At 53.7% G+C, this 25871-nt stretch overlaps 1 protein-coding gene across 3 annotated transcripts in view; it reads right to left on the reverse strand.

The window, feature by feature from the left end:
- SIK3 (SIK family kinase 3) overlaps positions 1-25555 on the reverse strand; it is an 81035-nt gene extending 55480 nt beyond the window's left edge. For all 3 annotated transcript variants that reach the window (XM_074162370.1, XM_074162369.1, XM_074162366.1), the window contains exon 1: positions 25463-25555. The gene's annotated coding sequence lies outside the window, so the exon portion shown is untranslated. The remainder of the gene's footprint in view (positions 1-25462) is intronic.
- Positions 25556-25871: the final 316 nt, after the last annotated feature.

Here is a 25871-nt window from a genome sequence, read left to right on the forward strand (position 1 = left end):
CCAGTGACGCAAATACCGGCTCCCCTGACACAGGCAGGGCGCGAGAGGAGCCAGCCTGCAGGAATTTCAGATCGCATTTCCCATCTCCCTTCTTCATTCATTCCTATCCTTTGTGATGACCTTGCTCTCCAGGGACATTTATTACCAGAAGCAGATAAATGAGATTTCTATTCACTTAAACTATACCGGCAAGAAAATAAAGGCGCTGTCTCACAAGGCCGGGTATTATTTTTTCTCTCTTTAAATGCAGATGGAAAAAAAAAAAAAAGCGTATTTACCAACTGCAAGACTGATAACACTAACAACCATCGCTGCCCTCGATGCTAGAAACCAGATAACCCGGAGAGTTTGCATTTCAGCTGCCCTATCTCTCCTTGGGGAGAGAGAGAACATCCTGAGAATCATCCAGGGCAGGGAAGAAGCCTCCAAGGCAACGTGCTATTCCTCCCTCCCAATCCTCCCCCGCTGCCCCCTGCCCCACAGATCCCAACAAATTTATTTCCATGCGGACAGACTAGTTAATCTCTTATCCTCTAGTCGTGTCCAAGTAAATTTAAAACCACGTATCAAAATCCTAACCAGCCAAGATCAAAAGATGGTGCTAAAATAGACCTTGGGCTCCCTTCAATTCAATGCCAGCACCATCCAGCCCAGCAGCGGGATGCAGGAGGGTGTCAGCCGTTGGAAGGAAGAGGAGAACATGCCTAAATACTGCTTTTTACCTCGTTTCAGAGCATGCAGCGGGAACCCGGAGGCCAGGGAGCCGAGGTGCACACCGGCATCGACTGTGCCGAGTGCTGTTTGTGCCCGGGCCAAGCCGGTGAGGGGGTGCTGCTCCGGCGGCCACCGCACGGGCCGGCATCTTCCAGGGAAATCTCTTCAACACAGAGATCTTTCCCGAGTGTCTGCCTCGTGGACATAGGAGGATGCGAAGCCTAAGGGGATTTCTAACCGTGATGTTCAGCAGAAATACAGCTTCCCCTTCCTCACCGAGTCAACCATGCCCTGTTTTCTTTCAAAGGCTCATTTAGAAACGTCGCTTTCAAGGGTTACTCGCACTCGAAAACGAGCTAAGAGTAGGAAAAGTGATGTCTACTTTCCTTACCAAAAACTATTCTGTCTCCACCAAGGCCAGTGGAACTTGGAAGAAGCCGTGAAAAACCTCGAGAAACCTTTTCCCAAGCAAAGTCACCCAACCCTACCGCTTCCAAGCCGAAGCGCAGCCCGGCGGCGTGCAGCTCGCCATCCACTCGCTTCTAGCTCAGAGCACATCGACAGATCCGTTTGCAGAAGCGAACCACTTCCAAATCCAAAACTTCAAATCAAAAGCAGCTCTGCCGCTGTGGTGGGTGAAAGGCACCGTACAGCGTCTCCAGCGAGAGGCGGAAAGCCTCCGACTTCCCCCCCCGCTGCCACCGGCCGGGAGAAAGCCCAGCCCCAGAGAACCGCAGCCCCATCAAAGGGGAGTTCCCCGTTTGCCAGTTCCAGTTTTGCTGGAGTTGGGGGGGTGAAGAGAGGAAAGAGTCGAGCGGAGCCGGAGCAGCCGCAGAGATCTATGCGGTGCGGGAGAACTGTCTCCAGAAACGAGCCTCAGTCGCATCAGCCTGACTTTCCACGATTCAGGTACAAAATGAAAATGAGTTTCTATTCTAGCACGTACCAAAAAAATTCCTTAAATGCAAGAGCTGCCTCAGGGAAAGCAAGAACTTTTCCCTGGTTGTGGAATGTGGTAGAGTCTCGGAGAATAAATAACAGTGACATCTGAGATAACTACAATGGGCCAGGGCCAGTACGTGCACCTTCTGCAGAAACCACAAGGCTGCTGGGGAGTAACTGGCTCCCGTCGGCCAGGCTCCACAGAAACGGGTTTCTTACAGGCTGCAGCTTCGTTACGCGCCACATTCCTCTCCTCGTACCCAGACGCAGCCAGCAGGATCCGAGGTCACGCTATAAAACCTGCCTATAAAGTAATTAGCTGCACCATCCTATCACACAAACGGCCTGCGGATCCCGGGGAGCTGCAAAAGACAGACCCGTCATTCCAGCAGGATTAACAACTTGGAAATGCTTTACAAAAAAAAAAAAAAAATCTCATTAAGAGGAGTTAAAGTTTAAATAGTAGAGTTTCACACCCTACCCCAGGTGAATCCAGCTTCAGGGTCAGCTGTCGGGCGTGATGGAGCCAAGAGTCCAACTGCTACAGCCAGGGCAGAAAATGGGATTAAATGTCATGCGAGGAGCAGAAGAGGGGCCCGGCTCGGCACTGCAGACGCAGCTCCTGCTACAGCCTGGAACTTCAAAACTACCCACGGGCACAGAATAGCTAAACGGGGCCCAGATGAAATGATTTTCCAGCTTACTGTCCCTGGACCACATCTTACCAGTGCACCGGTCAGGATGGCAAGGGGCAATGGGAGCACCTGAACCCACCGCAAACCGGAGGGTGGGCAGCACGGTGCTCCGCGAGGAGAGGAGCCGGCTGCTAAGGAGCAAGACAGACAAGCAGCTCTAAGGAGATACGGTGAACGTCAAGCGCGGTTTCACAACAACCAGGAAAAAAACCACCCCACCACGTTAGCGAGACTCGAGGACCAGCCTGGAATTACCCGGCAGCAAACCTCCCAGGACAGCGTCACCTCTCGCGGTCGTACCCCCGCCGCACCGGCGCTGGCAGCTCTAAGACTGTGCCTGCGAGTCCAGAACGTGCCTGGTTTCCGGGCAGTGCATTTTGCAAGCGAGAGCGCTGCCCGAAGGACAGCATCCAGGGACGAACCCAGGCTGCACTAAACGGTACTCGACCACAAATGGGCACAAGCAGCGCCAGAGTCCCGAGCACAGTCCCACAGCCAAACGCAGAACCTGTCCCTGTGCTCGGCACGGCCCGTGGAGCTGCCGAAGCAGAACGAGCGGCACCTCAGAAGGTGAGGATCAAACATCACTGCTTCACTGAGCCCCCCTGGCCACCCTCTCCTCTCCTTCCCCCCCCCGCTCAGGTCCATCCCACGTACTCCCGAAGCCTTGCCTTCGGCTGTCCGAGGGGAGCTGGCTCGTTGAGGGTAAACAGTTCTGCTTAGTCCCTCTGGGGAAAAAGAAAGAAAAAAGCTCCCCGACGTCACTGAAATGGAATGTGAGGGAACCGAGAGCACTGGGTAGGGGGAGGAAGAGGACAGTCTCACACTCCAACCTGTTTGTACCCAGCGCTGGGCCGTGGAAAACATCAAACGGAGCCCTCAACGTTGCATCTGGGCTCCTGCTTGCCATCCCCTTCGCTCGCAGGGCCTGAAGAGATATTTTGGTTCGTAGAAAAGTTATGTTAATCGAATGAATCATTGGATAGGAATGTACAGTCATCCCAGTGCAATGGAAAATCTAGAGATTAAAATGTTCAATCTATGCATCCAGGAGAAAAGGTTAGAGTAACACTTCTTTAAAAAGCATTACTCATCTCCGCTTCAGCTGTACCTCACTGCAGAGGTGCGGAGAAAGGAGGATGAACAGCATCAATAACTTAGCAGCTGCGGTACAAAACAACCGGGTAAGAGTCATAAAAAGCCTCACGCAGGTCCTAAACCCCGGGAATCCAAGGAGTCTTTGTGCAGTACGGCCCCCCCCGGTCACTGAGCCTTGAAGAGGATGATGCCGAGGCAGGTTTTCTCCTCTACCCCACTCTCGCCGTACCCAGACATCCATTTAATGGTGGGAATAGCACACTTTTGTGAGCATTACAAGAAATTCCCTGTCTCTAAGAGCTGACAGAGGGTTTGTTAAAGCGCTGCAGCTATTTACCTAAGGAGGAAAAAAGAAAACAATGCAAGTCTTGGTTGAAAATAGCAGGAATTCTACATTGCACACGTTTTTCCAGGCTTCTAAAGCTCGAGAACTGCAGACATACAGCTACAGGGTTTGCAGGGGCTGTTCGAGGAAATTATTTTACAAGGATTAAGCGCCACAGCAATCCTACACAGGGCCCATTCTTCACCAGGGGTTACCCAGTGAGTTTCTGAGTTACCTATTCCACCTTGATTTGATGCTGCCATGACACGTTAGGATCTAAAAGGCAACAGCACACGAGCAGACCTCTTCCTCACACAGCCCGAGATCTCCATCCTGCAGGCTGTGCCGAGGCCAGGCAGCGAGTGCATCCCAACAGGAACTCAGCTGGAATCAATCCCGTGCCACGCACCCTCCCAAGCCCCCTCCTCATCGCATTCGGGTCCGTTGGAAGAGTAATGCAAGGAAGAAAGCATATGGATGGATCCAAAGACGTTCTGATTCATTACCGAACGCCAGCAGACATGTCGCTGTAATTAGCCTCTAGCTCAGTCATAAAATTTGCTTCTGAAAACTCTTTCAGCCAATAGATCTGGTTATAAAAAGCTCAGACCTTCCTCTTTTGCAGGAGCCTATAGTCTTCTCCGTGGGTGACTGCTGGTAAAACATTCATCCCTCCAGAGGTGAAGATGAAGCACCTAATCAAAACAACTTGCCTGTCCAACAGCCTGCTGGTGGTCCAGCCAAAGCTGGCGCTGCCAGCTCCTGCCCCGCTACAGAACATCTGCCCGAGATGAGGGTCTCCAGCGGGAGAGGTCTTGCTGGGAAAAGCAAGGACCGACCAGCCCGGCGAGCAGCCAGCACCAGGGACTGATGGTTCTGCACAAGAAAGTCTGCGGCACCCTCGATTCCAACATTTCAGAAACACCACTCTTGGGCCACAAGCCCATAGACACGTCCCTTTACTGTGACAGATCCTGCTGCCATCAGGGCAACGCATCTGTCTTTGCCTTCGCCAGCCCCACCAGCTGAACGGGCTGACCAGGCAGCCCCACAGAAACGGTTCATTAAGGTACCCAGCGCTTTTAACTGACTGCAGGTTACAGCTGAGTGCTCTTTGTATCTCTTATCTGAACAAAATGCTACAGGACCAGGCTTGTTTTATGCAACAACGCCCTTGCAGCTTCCACTCCTGATAGCAAGCGAGCAGTTAGCTCTCTACACCTTACTGAGCGACCAACTGCCTTACCTTCGTCCACCTTTCACCAACCCATGCCTGAAGAAACTCAAAGATATTCTGTCTTCTGAGCTGTGCCTCTCCTTTTCGGTTTCTTTACTAATAAATACATAGCAGGATCCTTCCCCTCCCGCCCCCCGACATTCTGATAAACTCCTTGTGGTTTTTTGCTTTACTGGAAACCGTGCTCCCTACCTTGCGAGTTATTCATATTACTCTCTCATTAAGCAGTTTAGATACCCGAGTAGTAAGTCAGAAGTGAAAGGAAGGTTCTTAATCATGAGATCTAAACAAAACTGGTCCTTCGTCAGCTCGTAGCTCCTGACAACCACCTCGTCTTCTGGTAAAAGTTGTCTGACACACTACGTTATCTTTAAACCTTGGGCTGCCTGAAGGAGGTCAGACACGCGGTACTTCCCTCGCAGAGGGCTGTAGAAGCCCCGGGGCTGGTTAATGTTTGCAGTGGAGATGTATTAATTCAGCTGCCACCTGTAAATAACCGAGGTCCCTGTCCTAAAAGCCATAGTCTAAAGAGCCGAGTCAAGTGCAGCAGCCGCAGCGGTGGTGAAACGCTGTGAGCCGTCCCAGCACACCCTCCCATTACTCCTCAGACCCACTGGCCTCAGCGAGACACAGCTCGGGATGTGCTTCATCCAGCAATTCTCAACACAAAATACATAAACAGTCCCTGGAGCACAGATGGAAACCGAGGCCTATCCCCTCCCAGGGGAGTTCCCTCATCACCAGGCTCCAAAATCATGTTCCCTCTTGCTTTCCCTCTTTGATGATACAAATCTTACGTTCCTTCCTACACAGTACCCCAGTTTCAACATGAGAGGGAGAGCATCCCCTCCCTTATTAGCCTTTAGCGTAGCCACCGGGGCGCTCTCAGGAGCCGGAGTCACGGTTGCCACAGGGCTCGAGGGGACGGCTCATCTCTGGTATCGCAGTAAATGCCATTTCCCACCTCCCTTTCTCTCACCGCGGGGGCACCTCGGGTGCAGCTAATGAACCCCACGCAGCTCCGAGGTGGAAGCCTCTCCAAAAGCACATGCATCTGCCCCGCATATAGATCCGCTCTTCCCACGAGAGCGGGATGCCCAAGACAAGGGCTTAAGAGCGTAAGCCATTCAGTTCTTCTCCTCGCAACAGCATTTTGCCTAAGGAGACTTGAGAACGGAGAGGAAACCCTTAAAAACCAGCTTTTAAATAAACAAACAAGAGAAAAAAAGAGGCACACTGAGAAGCGCTGTCTTATGTATGAAGTTTTAAGACTTAAGCCAAAATATTTGGAGCAAGATGAAACTCATCCGCCCAGCGCCACCAGTTAAATCTCTCTCCAATACAAGCATCTCAACGTGAACCGGGACCTGTGTCCAGCGAGCACACAGGCACTGCTCGCGTTCCTGCTGTCCGACGCCCCCGTCCTCCACACGTCCTGCAGATCACTCGGCAAAAGGTCGGCTTTTTCTCCATTTTTAAGGCAAGCCTCTAATCTTCAGAGTTTCAAATAACTTCTGAAGTACCGACTTTGCTCTCTAGAAATCTGGAAGTCAAAGAAATCCGCTCCTTTTTTCCCCATTTCCCCCAGTGCCAAGAGCACAGCGGGAGGTTTCACCGGTTACTGTGTGAATGCAGGCACAGTGAACCCCGAGCACCAAAAAGGAGGCAACGACACAACAGCTTTACGAGCTCTGGGACCGTTTCGGTGGCTGACAAAATTTAGAACTCCTCAGGTCTCCGTTCGCTTTGGAGAAAGCCACTAATCCTGACTGTTAAAAGTTAACGGAGTTAACCGCGCTGTCGGCGCTCAAAGCCACCGCCAAGCAGATTTCCCCATGGCTACTGCCCTAACGGAACTATCAGCCGAGCTGGCCACCGGATTGATTCATTCTATCAGGATGAGCTATTCCTTCAGCGCGTTTCCTGCTGTCTACTTTAAAAGGGAGGAAATGAAGATAAAGTCGACAAGATGAATACAGCAGAAAGCCGGGAGATTTAGGAGCTTACAAAAAAGAAGTGGTTTTCCCTCTCAAAGTCTTCAAGCCTACGGCTCCCCTACCCACGGAAAATTTAAGACATTAGAGACCAAAGAAGCCTGACTGAAAATAAGTCAGGAAAAGGGCAGATCAATAGCAACTCCGTGTGCCCTGATATCGAGGCGGGATCAGGAGAAGAACAGGAGGTGCCCAGACCATCTCTGTGCAGGGTCCCTGCTGTCCCCTACTGCCACTGTCACTCACTAACTGAGCCTTTTTTCCCGGCCAGCCCTGCCGGCTCCTCAGACCCAGCAGCTACACCAGCACATCTTCTCCCAGACCACAGCAGGTTCTTGGGAGAATCCGAGAAAAAAGCACGAGGCTCGTCAGCTCGGACACCGGTCGCTCTGGGCCGCTGCCTTTATAAAACACTTATCACTGCAGTAAGCGCCTTCCCAGCAAATCATCTCCCTTGTGGCCACCGCACAGCCCGTATGGGATGGAGCATGGCCACCGTGCAGGGATCACCAGCGAGTCACCCATTAACACCTTCGTCAAACAGCGCAGCTCCCCCGGAGCATGGGAGAGAAGGCAGGGGTACAGCGAGGCGGCCTGTTAGCAGAAACCACCGGTTTCACCCAAGAGCTTGCGGAATTCCATTTCCAGGACAGAAATTAACACCGGTTCCCAGAGCTGAACACTGAGCAGCTTTGAGAGCGCTGCCCCAGAGCTCTCCTCACCTACACCTTCCACCCGTATGCAAAAATTCAGAACCTTCAGAAGTCAGACTGCTACAGGGAGCTTATCTCGCTCCAAGCACACTCAAATTTGTCTCCCCTTCCAACACACATTCCTGACCCCAAACCTCCGCACAACGGAACCCTCGTCATTCAACTCCTTTGAAAGAGAAGCAAGTTCGACACCACACAGGAATCTTGGCTCTTTCCAAGGAAGATGGAAAAGAAGCAGCGTTGGGAGGAAGGTGAGCTTTAAGCCCCTAAATATGTATGTTTTGGAGGTTTAATCCAGGTTTTCGCATTTTTACTACCGTACCTTAACACCAAACGTAGGTACCTGCGTAAAAAGAAGCCTCCTGTCATCTCAGCCACCGACCCATCCCCTTCTTACTGCGTCCAGTAACGATTCACTGGAGAAAATGTGTTCCACAGACAGGAGAAACGAAGGACGAGTTTTCCCAAACTACCGTAGTGGTTTCGGAATATTTCCCCAATGACTTCTAATTAGACTTCTGACTTCTAATTTACTTTTTATCAAATGTGGATCTAAAGTGCATCACAGGTGCACAGGGCAGCCTGCCCAAAGATGAAATTCCTGACGTGAATTCATAAGGCCACGGATCACGGCTGCAGAGCGAGCGAGAGCTTACAGGAACTTCAGCTGCAATTCTTATAAAAGGAAACGTCGGGCTGAGACTCTCACTGTGTCCCGTGGTCACACACGCAGCCCCAGACAAGCAGAAACCTTCCGAGGCCGAGACGGAGGGGACACGTGGGCAGTGTGACTCCAGAGGCCCCAGAAAGCATCCATCACGGCGGCAGGGAATCAAAGGCTGACTTGTGTCCCTGCCAACGAACGAGTTCACTCTCACATTAGGCACCTTCTTCTGGGGAGTTACTCAAAAGCTGGCAGCTAACCGCCTCCTAGAAAACAAACTGCTGACGCCTGACGTTATCTTGTTGGTTGTTCGTGCTCACGCCAACATCATGAGAGCCTACGACGTTCCGCACCGCTCCAGATTTCTTCCACTCCGTCAGCCGGCAGCGAGGGCACGGATCCACGTGTTACAGCTACTGCCTTTCCCCTCACATTTCTGGGGCTGAGCTGCCTTCAGCAGTTTGCTTTTCCTCATCTTCTCGCACCTCAGAAACTCCAGAAAACCGGAAAAGTTAGGCTGATCTTGCAATTCCTGGGGCACGGCCGCTGCTCCCACACCTTTACTGCCATGGTCTCTATTAACGAACTCTTCCTGCATCTCGTTTGTGCCGCGTTAATCGGCAGCCTGCGCTGACGGGCCTGCAGCGTGAAGGGGAAAGATGTGCTGTCCAGAAGTGGCAGGGAAGCAAACGCCATCCTTGCAGCCGGCAAGGCCCCAGAGGCGAGACGGGGGCTCTCAGCAGAGGAAGAGCTAACAAAGCGGAGGGCAAGTGTGCCCCAGAATTAAAAATAACTACCCTGACCCTCCCTCGCCCGGCTGCACAGCTCGCCCCGGTGTTCCCTGAACGAAGACAGGGAATCCCCGCTCTAGGTCCAAGCGCGTGCAGTTCACGTGCTTGAGGTTACAGCAGCAGTGGATCCAGTAGCTTGAATTATACTTTAAAAAAAAACCAAAAACATCAAATTGAAATTCAAGCTCTATCACAGCCTCGTGCTGCAACTTCACGTAGTCCTCCAGCCATTTGTTCTCTCCAGGGAAGACAGATAGGTTGCCAACCAAGAACCGCGCTGTGGGATTAGCCAATGTTTATGAAGCGCTTTAAAGATTAGAAGTGTCACCTATGTGCTAAATATTTCTCTGGCACTATCAGCTCCAACAGCAACCGAGTATCTTGTATCTGCTCCTGCTGATCTTGAGCCGGTTGCCGAAGGCGTCACTCAACCTGCCTCCCAACTGCCGCGTTTGGCATTAATTCCAGGGGTGTTCCGAGACACGTTGCAGGAGAGGACAGAATTGGGGAACTACTTAAACCCTAACTCCTGAAAACTACTAGCAGAGTAATGACAGCAACATCACCAGAAGAGGCTTAGGGATTTTTTAATTTTTTTTTGAAACATTCTCATAGGTGTGCACGAGCACGGAATACTTTGAAATGAAGCCCAAGCGTGCAAGGAGAGGCCCTCGCCGTCACTCACCCGGGCAGAGCCGGCAGCGCTATGAAAAGGTGCTTTGTGCACGTCAGCTTGATAGGAGCTAAAGGGATCCCAACGTCCTTCATTCCCCAAAAAGCTTCCTGCAACGCTCTGGCAGCACCTGAGCTAGGAGACCGAGACAGGGGCCCGAGCACATGGGATGGGGGTTCGGTGTTCCTCACGCCGGACAGTCTGCATTCCACCCCGCGCAGCCCAAACAGCAGATACGCTCATTTTCACTCCTTTCCTCCCCTTCTCCCCGTATCACCCAAGCGTCTCGTCCAGCCGGAACACAAGCAGAGTCTCTCCGTGCCCACAACTGCTCGCTATCGCCAGTATCACACGCAGAGCCAAGCCCAAGGGTTCAGAGGACTTCCACTGCATATAGGTTTGGAAACATCTAAAATACACAGAGCTCAGCCCTCCCTTCAGCCCGTGGGTTTGAACCAACAGCAACAGGATCCAGCAACTATTATCCAGCAGTCGGAAAAGGAGAAATTCAGCTCCAAGAGTTTACCATGCACTGGAGAGAGGAGAAAAACAAAGCTGGAAATCCCTCGCTTTACGAACAGCCACTCCGAAGCATCGTCGCTAGGAAGCTGTTGCTCTAAACCGTGTACTCGTTTGGCTCACAATTTGCCAACAACGAGGCAAATTAACTCCAGGGAAGGATCACCACAACGTGAGCTCAGTGTCACAACAGGAGAGGTCACGCCACAAATTCAAAGGGGAACGTCACCCGAGATGGATTCTGCGTTGCAGAGGGGTGGTTTTAACAGTGGCCCATCCTGCCTCCAGACGCAGTTCCTCCGACTTTGAGGTGGCACAAGCCCTTGCTCACGGGCCACGAGCATCTGGACCTGACGGTGCCGAGGGCCAGTTGGCCACCAACACCTCCAGGAGCTCTGCCGCCAGGGCCAGAGCAGCCGGGCCTCACCAGCAGGAATTCACTTGCCCCTTGGGATGAGAGTGGGGCAGGATTCTCTTCCCAGCCTCTCACCAGCTGTAGGATGGTCCACCAGCCAGGTCACCTCCTTGGCCAAGGCACCTAGACGTCGCCATGCCAGCGGTGTGTGACCGGTGACGGGGCTGCAGCCCACTTGACCATGAGTTTCCGGAGCTGCTCTAGACTCACCCGAGAAGGTCCCTCAGCCCCGTGCCTGACCTGCCCTAACACCACGGTTGCCCTCCCAGCACCAAGGCGAACGCCCCGATAGCCAGACACAAAGGCAGGAAGCCCAAGGCCAGATGAACCCATCACAAAGAAAAACATCACCCAAAGCCAAAACAGTGTCACCGCGATGCCTTAGGCTCAGCGGAGGAGCCAGAGGACAGGCAGCTCGTTACAGCTTTACCCACTCAACACAGAAACAACAGCAAGAGACCCAAAACATGCAGTGGTCGTCACTCAGTTCCTCTGCAGCCCAAAACAGGAGGGCGTTTTGGGGAGGAATCCCATAAAAGACGACAGGGTAAGACCGTGGCAGGAGGCAGACCATGGCTGAGATGATGGTGCTTTTCCCACAGAGGTGTGATGGCTCCTTGTGTGACAGAGACAGCTCGTCCACCGGAGCCCCAGCCAGGCACCTGACGGAGGTGCCCTTTCTTGGGACAACCTCAGCCCGGTGTATTTTTTACCGGTATCGCTGGTTTGCACAGGGGGGTGGGACACGTGCAGGTCGGTGAGGCTGACAGCTGCCTCTGACTTCGCATCGGGTGACTCACTGGAGTCACACATCGTAAACGGCTCTCGCTCAAGCCAGGGATTAGTAGCGCAGGTTTGTGAGAGAGTCCGAAAACTCCCGGCTGAAGACACAGCTCGGTCCAGAGAAGCCTCCTACCAACACACGCCATTCCCGCAGAGCCGCTCGCACCCTGTCCTGGGCAAAACCAAAGGACAAAAACAGAGAGAAGACTGGAATTGCTGCTCAGAATCTTGAAACACATTTAACAGGAGGAGAGGGGGAAAAGAAAAAAAAAGCCTGGCAAAAATTAAAAAGCAATCTTACTCATCATTTTAATTGAGAGTTGATCTTTCTATTCTACTAACCAACTGGAGCATCCGAGGCACTGGATTTCCCCACTCTCTAAGAACTCGGATGCACAGCGGAGGTTTCCACCTGCACCACGGAGGAGGCTCCCCGGGAGCCGCGCTGCAGAGCAGCCTTTGTTCTGGGACACAGCGAGGAAAACGCATCCGCTCGGCCCAAATCACTTTTCCCTCCAAGTCGATAGGATCTGAACCGGGAGGACAGGAAGCAAGCTTTGTTCTGGGCAGCAAGAAAGGCGGCCTTATCGCACCGACTAATGCATCGGGTTTTCGACTTTGGAGCCCTACATGTGGTAAAACAAAAAGTGTTTCGTCGTTGACCTCAGAGAGACGTAACTTGCTTTAAAATAGCCTGCCCGGGTGCCTCCGCAGAGCTCCTCCTGTTTGGACAAGCACGTTCGCTCCGGTGACTATTTGAACGATGACTCACTCCGACAAGCCAGGGCACCCAACCGCACACAGCCCCAAACTGCTGACTTAGGGCTTAGGATGCAAATCCACCGGGAAGCACGTTTCCCGGGGAGGACTGGGATGCCCAGACCTGGTCACCGCTGCAGGTCGCGATGGGATGTGGCAGGACAGCCCAGCTGCCCCCGGCACAGCATGCGGTGGCACTCCACGGCCAGCACCCAAAGAGCAGCTTTCCATCCAGTTCAGGCACATTATTTATTAATATGTATTTTTTGGGGGGGAAAGACTGGTATCTACAATGACACAGTTAAGTCAATTCTAATGTTACGAGACTAAAAAGTAGCAAATGTAAAGCAGTCGGGTAAAACGCAGCGCTACACAGAGGAAACCCCTACTTCACCTGCAGTTCTTGCCTTGAGGACAAATCCAAAGAGAAGGCGACAGGAATAAGCAAATTCTATAAAATATTCTTGCTCTCGTAGCACTTCTAAGGTTGCTTTTTTTCCCCCTATTAATATTTGTGCTCTGCAAAATTGACATCCCAACTGCAGTTGGGTTTGTTTGCCCGCGAAGGGCCCTTGACGTGGGGTGCAGGACCCGTGACGTGGGGTGCAGGACCCCCTGCCCGGCACCTCGGATGCTGTCCCTTGGCCACCCTGCTCGCCTGGCTGGTGGCACCCCTCCAGCCACCTCCGCTTCTGTCTCACCAAGCATGTGAGAGTCACAACCCATGACCAGCCCGGCAGTAATTGCCGTATCCATTTCGATGCTCCTCCGGCCGGAGCAGCGCCTGTAACTGTAAACCAGAAACCTTTTAATATCCCGCTCAATGAGGAGGAAAACAACCCTGGGAGCAGCAGCAGCTCGGAGCCCACGCCAAGGGCGGTGCACAGCATTTCTGCCACCAAGGTGCGGGACCTGGCCAGGGACGGCCAAACCACGCGGGGAGAAGTTGGGTTCAGAGACGCCGTCGGGGGGACAAAAGCAGAGACTGTGTGTCACCGCGGACGTCGGTGCTGCCCAACCCTTCTCTTGCTGACCTCACCGAAGAGCCGAAGACGCTGGAACGCACGGAACGAGGAGACAAAGAAACGAACTGCCATCGGAGTGTGATTTGGTGCTGGTGCAGCCCACGGACTGTTTACAAAGCCAAGCGAAAGAGCTCGGGAATTAGGCAACTAAATAGGGCCCTGCCGTTCAAGGTAGCCTTACAACCCTCTCGGTTATTTACAAACAATTATCAAGGAAAGGTAAACAATCCCAATGACTGTTTGGAGTTTGTAAAACATTCCCATCCACTGCAGCCTTTAAAAAGCAAGTCAGAGGCTTTGCTGAAACAAGGAGAAGGAAGTTGGGCAGAGCTCACCCAACGCCAAATCCTGGCGTTCGCTGTGCCCTCACCAGCCCTTTACGCCGACGGCGGCTTTTCTCGCCCGGGAATCAGGGGCAGGTTTGGGAGCCGCCTCCAGAAGGCTCCCACCTCGCTCGGCACAGGCCTGACCTGCTTTTGTCTCGCTGCGCTGTGAGCTGGGCTTTGTTGCCATGGTGAAAGCTCTGACACATTTGGTTTTCCCACTAATTTCCTGCCGCACTACGAAGCGCCGATGCTTTGCGCCTCCCCGCTTCGCAGTACGGCGAGGAGGAACCCCACCGCCCCCACGCAGACGGGGAACGGAGCCGGCCACGTGCTGTCCTCGCCTGGTCACTCCGCCAACAAACAGCATTTTTCAAGGCAAGTTCAGTTACACCTCCGTGACATAAAATCTCTCCTGGCTACGAGGATGGCTTAGGCACTCCGTTCGTGTTTCCTCACGACATGCAAGATTTGATGGGCTTTTGGAGAGTTTCTCTCTCACCCTAAACCCATCCGCTCTTGAGTTAAGCCCTACAAAAGCTCAAGGGATATGATCATCATCCAAAAACGCTGCTCTAGAAGGAAAACAGGCATGCCCGTCCTGATTTCGATTGCAACGACTGATAATCCCGATCTTGGGACAACCTGCCAGCCCAACCTGGAGCGCCAAGTCCCTGCTGTCACCCAGCTCCCGCATCGCCTTCCCCTCCCGCGCTTGACACAAGAGCTCCGACGGCTAAAACAACGCAGGCTTTTTGTAAACCTTGATCTGCAACACAGAACGCGCAATTCTGCTCGCAGAGCGAAGCGTGTCGACATCCTCAAACCAAACAGGAATTGTAGGCCTGCCATTTCCCACAGCACGTCTCAGAAAGACGTGCCACCGGCTGCTTCCCCATCCTCCCGGAGACACTGGAGCAGCCAGTAAATCCCTTGTGTTTCTACAACCTCTTGCAAGAGTCACCCACTAACCTCGTGGCCTGAGAAAAAACAAACAGTAGTTGCACACGAACGACGACTGATTTCCGTACGTTTTCAAGCAGCTCTAAGATTCTCAGCTGAAGTTTTCCCAAAGACAGTACTTGGTACGAACCCGACGTGCTGGCAGAGCCTGTGGAAGAGCATCTTCTGAAACACTTTTTTTCAGAAGTGATTGTCTTGCTGTGGTGGGATTCGGAGCAGAGCACACGAGAGCGAGCACTGCCAGCAAAAAAGATGGAATAAAGGGTGTGTTTCTGCAGGAAACTCGCCAGCTGGGGACCACACACGGGTTTGCCAGGTCGCTGAAAATCTATCAAAAGGAAGTAGACAATTTAATCACCTCCTAATTAGAGGCTGCATCCCATCCTTGTCTTAAAAAAAAAAAAAAAAAAGGTGGTACGGTCTCAAATCCCACACTGCAATTCCTCAACCACCGCGTTTTCCTCCGAGCCCACACGAAGGAACTAACTTCATACCCAACCGTGCCAATGGTAAGCGAACACAACGATCCAGTTTGCTCTGCGGTACCAAACTGGGACCAGCAGCGCGCACACAAACAACGGAAAGTGGAGATTAAGGCCCACATGGTCTAGCAAGTGACTCAGAAACTGCAGCAGCGCCTGCCGAGTGGGAAAATACCTAGAGTCAGTCCTCACTTATCTTTTTACTGTGTAATGGGCGTCTCAACTTGGCTGAAAAAATACGAGTCTTTTGTTCTGACTCAGCACAGGTTTCCCCGCGCACCTCGGCTGCTGTGGGAAACGCACGGCCCCCAGCTCTGCCAGGGCAGTGGGCACACACCACCCACGCACCCGGGAGCGCGGGGAGGCAGCTGCCGGGATTTCCTTCTCCTCCACCAACTTGGTGTTTGGTTTCTAATAATATAAACCAGCTGAACTAACCAGCAAAAAAAAAAAGAAAAAAAAAAAAAGGACTTTTCCTTTCTATCTTCCACTTCCCAAAGCAGCTCAGGTGAAAAACAACCTCTACAGCAGCCAAATATTAAAATCCTTGTACACGGGCTGAATCAGAATGATTTTTATTGGTTTCCAGTGAGATTGTGCTTGAAAACAAACAGTTGCTGTATAACTGACAACCGTCCCACTGTCTCAAAACGCTTGAGACGCAAGAACATAGATGGGCTTTGTACAGCTAAGGCCATACTCCTTAATGGCTGCTGGGTAACGATTCTACTTCTTTAATGGTATGTTTGCATGCGTAAAAAAACAGTAGTCCAAGCTAAGCTCTAGAAGCATCAGTCTTACCGGGGGGAAGCCCTACGACCTCAAAAACTGCTGTTACCAGCCTCGGGGCCGCAGAAGATACCAGATACAATAGGAGCTTCCCGCAAAAGGACACCATTGTCTTCTGGCCACCTGGTAACGAGAAAACTCACCATAAATCAAGCGGCACGTTGTCCTTCCCGTGTTCCTGGGCAGGGAGAGGCCAGAAGAAGCTCGTGGGGCACGGGGAGCTGCACGGGCAGCGATTCGGGAGCCTCGGCTGGAGACGTGGCACACACTGCCAGGAGCCCGGTCCCTCAGCCGCACTCCAGCCCCGCTGATAACCCTGACAGAGGCACTTGCGAGATTACAGCCCAAGGATTTCCTACAAGCGCATCTAGAGAGGAAGGACTAAGTACAGAGACTAATACTTTTCATCTTTGGTTGCTGCCGCTGCTGCCGAGCTTAAACTAAAGCTTAGGAAGCACAGAAACATGGTCATGCTGTTACGGTAACTGGCCAAAAGGCAAACATTTTTCCGTAGCGCTAATTATTTCAGTGCAAAGGAAACCTGGGAGAAGGTTAGAGATCAGTGCCTCTCTGTCGTGGGAGCGCACAAGCCAACCGAGCAGACATTCCAAGATTTAGACTGCCAACAGATCTGTAGCGTGGCTCCGTAAGTTTTAGCTGGCGACTAAACTAAACTTGTTTCACCTACGAGGCAGCAGCAATCCCAGGCCTCAAGGCAAAGGCATAAAGCATAAAACCCTTCCTGGGGAGAAGCGAACAAACACACAGATAGAAGTGGCATTGCTAGAGGAAAGCAGGGACAAACATCTCTGTAAGAATTACACACACAGACGATGAAAGGCATTTTTCCACCTGGTTTCTTCGCTTCCACAGCCCATATCCCAGAAGATCTAAAGAGCCGTACCTACTTCCCCTTGGACAGACACACTGCCCTAGGAAGGATAACCCGCGCATCACTCCAGGCTCCCGTGAGCCTTTAAGAGCACATACCTGGAGAGACGGTGTCCTTCCCTCCCGCAGATGGGAACTGCCTTCAAATCACCGCCGCAATTCGGCGTGTTATCTGATCAGACTCCACACGCAATTACGTGCAGCTTGTCAACTTAGTCCTTCCGTTAAAAAGCCTCGGATGTTGTGAAACGCTACAATTAGTTTTTAGGTGAAGCCTCATCAGCTTCAATTCGGCTGCCTTTGCCCGTCAGCAAGAAGCCTTAGGGCTCGAAAGACGCTGTCCCCGAAAAGGGACCAGAAACACACCTGGAACCGCCTGAACGCAGGTGAAACGGCAGAAACCTTTCAGGCTAAACAACAGGAGATCCCTGAGCCTTAAAAACGCACCCCGTGCCCCCAGCGCGATGGTGATGGTTCCTTCACACGCCCCTCGCTGTTGTGTCACACACGGATTTCTGCACGTGACATTCTCTGCAGGGGAAGAGGTGACCCAGGCAGCGGCACAGCCGAAAGTCCAAGTCAGCCAAAGAGCCACCACAAACCCAGAGAAACTTGCTTAGGTAAGGAAAAACCTTAAAAAAAATTTGTCTTCCCTCCTGTTGCAGAAGGCCACGTGCACTTTCTCAGCCTCGGCTCCGTCTCGTTCAAAACTACTTCCAACAGGACTAACCATATTTTAAAAGTTACTGGAAGGAGACACGAAGCATCCATCTGTTTGCTGAAAGGCAGCAGACGCACGCAGCCTCCAAATCCAGACTTTAATTGAAATACTTTAATCTGCTGCCGCAGCCCCACATTCTCTTTTATTCCCAGTAGCACCAAGGCGTGCGTTCTCCTAATGGAGCTCTGACAGTCGTCCTGTGCCTGGCTCTCTGTCAAACCACTCTAGCCTCCAGCTCCGGGCCCGCTGTCGCACGCCGATACCCTACAGAGACTGCTTTTCTTCTAAACGATCTTCAAAACTCGATAATTAATGTGCTATAACTGCATCAGATACTTTGAGAAGTTGGAAGGCAGAGCTTCCAGTTGCCAAACCATACACGACAGCAGCAAACACCGAGCAGATACTGAGCTGTAATGGAAGCAGTAAATCGGACTGTCAGTAATGCAGTCGCCCTCCGCTTTACGCAACACCAAAGTTTAGGCCAGTCCCTTCATCCATCTGCAAATCCAGACAGTAACCCGATGCACAGAGACTGCTGCTGCGAGCAGGCCCCGTGGAGATGGCCCAGGCAGGACTCCGCTGGTCACGCCAGGCTCCCATTCCGCTCACTGGAAACCCAGGGGCCGTTTCGCCCCGGGGCTCAGCCGGCTGGTTTTAGGCTGCCCTGAGTCCCCCCCCCTCCAGCCAAGCCTCCTTCTCCCATGGACGACCCCAGGCATCCATATCCAAAGCCAGGTGAAACATCCCACTGCACCTTCCACTGTACCAGAAGAGCACTTTGTCTGTGTGTCTAGAGAAGAGGAGGCTGAGGGGAGACCTCATCTCCCTCTACAACTCCCGAAAGGAGGGTGTAGAGAGGCGGGGGTCGGTCTCTTCTCCCAAGTCACAGGCAATGGGACAAGAGGAAATGGCCTCAAGTTGCGCCTGGGGAGGTTCGCGTTGGATATTGGGAAAAATTCCTTCACTGAAAGGGTTATCAAGCATTGGAATGGGCTGCCCAGGGAAGTGGTTGAGGCACCATCCCTGGAGATATTCAAAAGACGAGTTGACATGGTGCTCAGGAATATGGTTTAGTGTTGGTGGTGACTTTTTGTTTGTTTGTTTTGGGGGATTTTTTTGTGGGTTTTTTTTGTTTGTTTGTTTAAGGTTGGACTAGATGATCTTAAGGGTCCCTTCCAACCTAGGCGATTCTGTGATTCTGATCCCCGCTTTATTCCCCCCTGGTGCCTGCCCATGGGCTCCTTCAAACAGATTTGGGGAACTCCAGCTCCCAACTCCCGGGAGAGGTTTTCCCAGCGAAGCCTTCGCCTCCAACAGGCGTCACAAACACAGCAGCCGCTCTGCACGAGGCCGAGTGCGAGCACACGCGCTCCAGCGAGGGGGCACGAAACCAAGGCTTGTGTTTATACCCTCAATTTCACTTCAATTTCACTTCCGACCTTAAATGACCAAAAGGCTTTCCGGAAGAGTATCCGCACTCCCACCACCTGCACGATAGACAGCCGAGTTATGTCCACCATCAAAGCTACCACGGCCACGAACTACAGCCTTCAGCCTGTTTCCCCACAGTGAAGTCCTGCGCCTCCCTGGGAGGGACGCTGGAGTCCTTCCAAGGGAGCTGGACCGCGCAAGGACCAGCTCTTCTCTACAGTTCTTCAATGGTATGAGAACCCCGTACCCAAATCCCAGCTACCCAGACAGGTAATTGTCCCCAGTGCCGGATGCAGCGGTTGGGATAACCAAAAGTAACAGCAACATTTCAGCGTCATCAGGACACGCGCCGAATGAGAATTACACGCTTCAGGATGACGTCCAGCAAGGTGTCCCAGCAGCTGATGGGCTCCCAGTGAGATCCAGCTCGGCGGCCAGCACCGGGGCTGCCCCGGGATCTCCAGCCCGTCCCCCGAACACCCCGAGGAGCGGAGCGGAGCAGAGCCCGGCTCCCCCCACACACGCAGGCAAAGGCTCTGCTATTTTTGAGCACAACGTGTCAGCTCCACTGGGTGTGGGAGTTTGTTTGTGTGGGTTAGCATGATTCGACTACTTTGAAACTTGGCTGAAGCCACGTAATTCCCTTTTTATGGAACCCCTTTGATGGCCATTTAACAGAGAGGATGAGGTTTAGCCTCAACTATAGAGACTTAGGGTCAGAGTTACTACAAAAAGAGATATAATGACTAATAATGAATCAGCTTTCAGTGGTTTCTTCATTTAAGTGTTAATGCAGCATATTAAACCCCTGGACGGGGATCAGCAGAAGGGCCCTCTCTGACATCACGGGTACGATGGCTTAACTAGAGAATTTCCAAATTGCTCTACTTAAACCCAGGCAAGCTCCACAGGGAGACCCCTGGGTCAGTTTAACCCTTGCTGGTGTACGTTTGGGTGAAGGCAGCACCTTGCTGGCGACAGCGGGGAAGTCACAATTCACAGGAGGATCTCTTCAGCCAGCGAGAACTTCCAGTGCAGAGCGTAGTGCTCTTCTACTCTGCTGGCAACACTGGAGCCACTTCCTAAAGCTTTGCTTTCACGGGGAAAAAAAAAACCACATACAGTCCTTATGCAATCGTCTTGAGAAGAGCAAGAAGGGGCGAGCTGCTGGGGCCAGCAGATTTCTATGGCAATTGCACAAGGCCGATACACGACCCGGAGAGTACGTGGGGAGAAAGGAGTTTGGCTGCTGCTTCCCTGCGAAAATATCTAATACCCAAGGAGCCCAGTCTCCCAGCAACACACTGCTATTTCCTTATTTCCACCTAACGCCATTCCTCCTTCAAACACAAACGAGAATACGGGCTCTAGAAACCCTAATGAGGGCTCCACGGCATTCACAGAACCTTTGCAAGGCACTTACCAAGAAAAGAGACGCCGATCCCTTTTTGTGTCTCAGCCATTCCCCTTCCCACTCCTGTCGCAGCAGCTACTTTTCCTCCCAGGGGTAATTTCTGCACTGGCCCAAAGATACCACCACCCCGATTGCTGGCGTTTGCTTTGCTCCCACGGCTTCACCTCGTGTCCTGCCGCAGCATTCCCAAAGCTCCAGCACGGCAAACCTTTGGGAGGGACACGGGGCAGGAGGTGGGAGCCACCCAGGATGAAGAGGCACAAAAGATGCACCCGCCTCACTCCCCAATTAAGCTAATAGCCACACAGCTGAGAAGTACACACTAATTCTCTTGGCTCTTTTAGACTACTCCCCTTGCCTGAAAAGGCTCGAGGCAGGTCAGGTGCCTCCAGCCCGCTCATTCCCTCTGTCCCCACCATCAGCTGCCTCTCCCGGCCCCGGTTCTATGTCAGACTCGCCGAGAGGCAGCCCGGTCTCAACCTTCAGCACACCCTTGCATTAATCTCTCGGTAATCGTAAGGCGTTTGCTACAGCCAGAAAAACGTTATACTGAAACACAGAATGGCACTACTTCGGCCTGCGGTTGATGCCTCTGTGAGGTTTAAGAAATATTCCTTCTTATCCCCACCGTGGCAACTACGCTCAGCCAAAGTCCATTTCTAGCTTTTAGGCTTTTGCTAAATTTCCCTGCCAAACGAGGACTAAAACACAACTCCTGTGCAGCACACGGATGAGGAGAACACAGGCCACGTGAGCAGCAGCACAACAGACACCTGAGGAATTAGCGACCCTGCCCCTAGCAGTCTCTCTTCCAGCCAAGAAGCAGGACAGGTGAAGCACCAAACACCAAAAAAAGAAAAGGAAAATTATTTTAAAAAGGCGACTGTGCGAGGCCCTCGCATAGCTCACTACGAAACGCGCAGCACCAGCATCGAACACCTCCCGTTTGAGGTGAGGAGGATGAATCACAGCACACCAGCACGCAGCCTACTCGGAGATGATCCCAATCCACGGTCATCCCATCCCTCGTGCCGCACCTCGCAGGTGGGGAAGAGCAGGACAGTGCAGCCACCAAGACTTTGCCACCCACCAGGCTGAGAGCGCTTTGTATTTGTGGAGAGAGAGAAATACAGACGAGTCGTCAGGGCTTCCTGAGCCTCCTGTGTCGGGCAACCCAAGGGTGCCAAACTGGGTCCAATTCCTTCCCGAGCAGCAAAGCCTAATCATCCACAAAGTCCACCAGCTGGATTTTCAGCCTGGTTTTCAGTGCCACGGTGCCCACCTCAGAGAATTCCAGCGCAAACTCGGTTCTGCTGATGTCTCCAACTCACCCAAAGACAGACCGTAGAAACTAGGCGGTTCTCCCACGGAAGGGAACGTCCTCTCCAAGCGAAAGCAGAGATACCCCCCCTGTTCTCCAGAAAATGCTCAGCTCCTTAAAAACCTAGAAAAAAATAGCTTAATTCTAGCCTTTCTCCAGTCCTGCCTGTGATGGTAGGAGGAGGGCTCTGTTCTGCCACGGAGTAAAGCATCGGGGGTTTGGGTGCCTCTCCAGTAAAACAACCCCACATAGCCCCTTGAACAGGATGCCGTTACACGCAACCAGGCGAGCGAGCTCCTGGCTTCGCCCATTACCTCGCTTATTATTTAAAACGCTCAGGAACTCAAAAAAAAAAAACTGGACAGCCAGCCTGGAAGAAGTAAAGACAGCACAGCAGGAAGATCACTGGGCTTGGGAGGTTGCCATGTTCTTCCAGGACTGCGAATTCTTATCTCCAAGAGAGAAACGGAGGTGGAAATTCATACTCATCTCCCAGCGAAATGCTCAATACGTGCGGTGTGACAGTCGGAACTCACAGAATAAGGGAGTTTGCAGTAACGTATTACTCGCAACGACATCAGAGGGGCAGCTGAACCACGGCAGGTACGCTCCGGGGTCTGGCTGGGTCTCCGGTCTCGCTGTAGCTGGCAGAAGGGAAGGACCAGGAGCAGCAGAGAGCTCTCAGCAGCCACAGCGGGCCATCACCCCCGACGGCTCCCAAAGACCGAAACGCAACATCCAAAGAGCAGCAGAACGTCCGGTAAGTGCTCCACAGCGCACTCCCGAAGCCCCCTCTGTTAACGCACACCCATCAACCCCTACGAAAAAACGTGGCGTTAAAAACCAAGCCCAGCGTGTGAACAGAGCTGGAATCCTAATGAAGCGCCTCGGATGATTTATAAATGGAAATTGTGTGGAAAACAATTCATTCGGTCGGTCACTCGGGAGATTTTATAGAAGAGAAACAAGGAAGGGTTCCTTGTGGAACATGAGAAGAGACAAAGGGAAGAGGGACAGAAGGCAGGAATCAGAAGAGGAGAGATGCGGCAAGATATCCTGCAGGTGCCCAATTAATCCCGGCCAGAGAAGCGGCTCCGGTTCCTGCCCAGCCATCAGAATAGCGCTCTCTTCCAGAGCACGAGGTCCCAACTTTGCATAACCAGGGACCGAATGTAAATTGCTGGCTTGGTTAATACATAAATTGTCGACTGTTCCCTTCTATTCTAGCAGAGACAATTATGAATACAGGCCTCCTGCCCTTTAGGATGATTAACATTCCCTTTCGTTAGTGTCCCCAACGCTGCTGACCCACATCCAACTTGTGAAATTCAGTTATATGTAAACTGCAACGTTCTGTGTCAGCAAGATGTGCCAGACCACGGGAGCCGGGCGCGCACAGCACACGCTCTGCTCCTGTCTGCAGACAAACGCGGCCCTCCGTTTCAAAACGCCTCCAAAATCCCCGGCCCTTTAATCCCAGAACAGGCACCGAAATATTCTCCGCTTTTCTTTTTTAGGGAAAAGGGGACGCAAGCCAGGAACGCTCAAGCTGTTATCTTCAGATGGCATGTCAAAGTCCGCTTGACCTGGTAAACGTCCACAGGAGAGGAAAACAGATCGCCTCACCAGCAGACCCCCTTTCAATCCAGGAGATGCCATAGTTACTCGTTTCACCTTCTTGAAAAGGCCTAAAAAGCCAGGGTACGATATGTTTGTAAGCTCAGGCAGACGTTGGCGCTGGAATTCCTTTGGAGACATCCGACGAGCGCGGTTCCCGAGGAGGGGCCGTGACGAGCAAACCAGCTTTTCTCTAAGAGAATGTGACACGGGGTCAAGTTTGCGCAGGGATTTGGTGGCTATATTTGAACGCCGCCCGGTTCTTCTACGCAACTACTACTGGAAGAGATCACCTCGGGAAGGGGCTGCCAGCACGCTCAGCCACCGGGCTACGTCTGCCTTTGGCCATCAAAGAATTCTTTCAGATCCCTGAATGGGACCATTTTGCCAAGGCTTCACTTTCTTCTCAGTCACTTCCATTAGGTCAAACTATTAAAAGTATCACCGCCATGAAAACGGCCCCTCGGAAGCATTATTTTGTACTCCGGCTGCCGTTGAAAGAAGCCTTCCCACACAGAGTGGCCCTTTCCAAGGCATTTCAATGCCTCCCCCCAAACCTCACGGGTCCCAGAGCCCGAAACAAGTAGCCCCTCTTTCCTCCCAGAGCCGGCAGCGAGGGCCCCGCCAGCGAAGGGAAAGTATTGAAACAAGAGTGCGGGCAAAAAACAATCCATTCGCTCGCACTCCTCTTCACGGGCTGGGATTTGGAAGGAAACCTGACCTCGGAGCCGAGAACGCTTCCAGGTCAGGTTTCATCTCCGAATGAAGAAAGCTCAGCCTTCCCGGCGGCAGCAGAGCCGAGCAGACGACGGCAGTTCTTCCCGCACGGGGACTCCCCCGGCCCCCGGGAGCACCCCGAGTTCGGAGGGGCCGCATCCCCGCAGCGGCAGCAGAACCTGCCGCTGCAGTGACCCCCACGCTCCACTAGGCTAGGTGGCCACGACCAGATCCACCATCCCACCACCACCACCACCAAACGAGCTTCTTCCCAAGGGCGACGCACCACCCTCCGTCACTGCGCGGCAGCACAAACGAGCGTAAACCGTGGTTTAGCAAAGCACGAGGCTTTCAAGCTTCGCACCCTCTTCCATCACCCACAGAGTCAAGTCCAGCCTCGGCCCTGTCAACGTTGACCGGCATTTCCAGACAAAATTCTGGAAAATTCGCACAATTCGCGTGCGGTTTGCCGTCCTGCAGAAAAATATCAGCTATACCCACGCCAAAGAGGGTCTCTGCTTCGGTACGTTGCAAAATGCAGAGTTGCACCGCTCAAAAGGGACCTTGACTCGGGAAAGGAGGCTGGAAACAGGAGGGCAAGTGGTAGCCACGGGAGTCCGAGGCACCTGAATTACCACCCCTGCTTTTATTGGCTTCATCGGGGTGGGGGGGAAGCAACGGCCGAGCCCCCCCCCAAAACCACCCCGGCCGCCCAAGCGCGGGTTGGATGCGGGCACTCGGAGGCACGGAAAGAGCCACCGGCTCACACAAGACGGACAAATGGAACCCGGGCTGGAGGAGAAGCGGCCAGGAGGCGTGCAGGAAACCCATTTCCAGAAATTCGTTTGCCTTCGTTACCCGGGCAGAAAAGCAGAGCTCCAGCAAAGCAAAGCAAGGGTGGGTTTGTGCCACCGCTTCAGGGGGAGGGAACTCCTGACACTGAGGAGGGGACGGGGCAGCCCAGGGGCCTCCACCTGCGGGGCTTCCAGGGCTGCTCCGGGGTAGCCCGGGGCAGGGCAGCGGCGGGGGGAAAACGGGGGGTCGTCGAGGCCTCTCCGCTCCCGCCCCTGGCCCCGCTTCCATCCCCGTTTTCCACCGCGACACCCTCTGGAGCAGCCCTCGCTATGGCCACCAGCAGCCCGGCGCGTGCGGCACGACGGAGCGCGGCGTAACGGGCAGAATCGCGACGGCCGCGGCGGCGTTCCCCTCCCCGAGGGAGCCCCGGGGGCCGGCCCGGCAACGAAGCCCCCCACCTGCCGCCACCTGCGGACCGGAGCCCGCGGCGAGCCCCGGCCGGGCGGCCCCGGGAGGCCCCACCGAGCCGTTCCTCCCCCGGCGCGGGCCGGCGCCCTTCACGCCGGGCGGCATCCCCGCCTCGCCGCCCCGGGCGCCGCCAGCCCGCGGCCAAACCCCCGCCGACGGGGCCCGGCCGCCCCCCCTCACCTTGGCCCGGGTCACCAGGTGGGTGGCCAGCTTGACGACGGCGAAGTTGCCCTTGCCGATGGTCCGCTCGATCTCGTAGTAGCCGATGCGGGCGGGCCCGGGGGGCCGGGGGGGCGGCGGGGCCGGGGGCAGCCGCGGGGCCGGAGGGGGCCCCCCCGCGCCGCTCGCCGCCGCCGCCGCTGCAGCCGCCGCCGCCGCCGCCATCTTGTAGCGAGGAGCAGCCCGCCCCCCCCCTCGGGGCTGCGGCACCGCGTGAGCTCATCGGCGGGAGGGGCGGGCGGGCGGCTGCCATGGCAACGCCGCGGGGGGGGGGGAGGTGGGCGGGGCGGGCCCCGTGACGCACGGCGCCGCCGTGACGCGCCCAGCGCGTCAGCGCCCGCCCGCCCGCTCCCCATTGGGCGGGCGCAGG

This window comes from Numenius arquata, chromosome 22 (genome assembly GCF_964106895.1).
Source record: "Numenius arquata chromosome 22, bNumArq3.hap1.1, whole genome shotgun sequence".
Classification (NCBI taxonomy): domain Eukaryota; kingdom Metazoa; phylum Chordata; class Aves; order Charadriiformes; family Scolopacidae; genus Numenius; species Numenius arquata.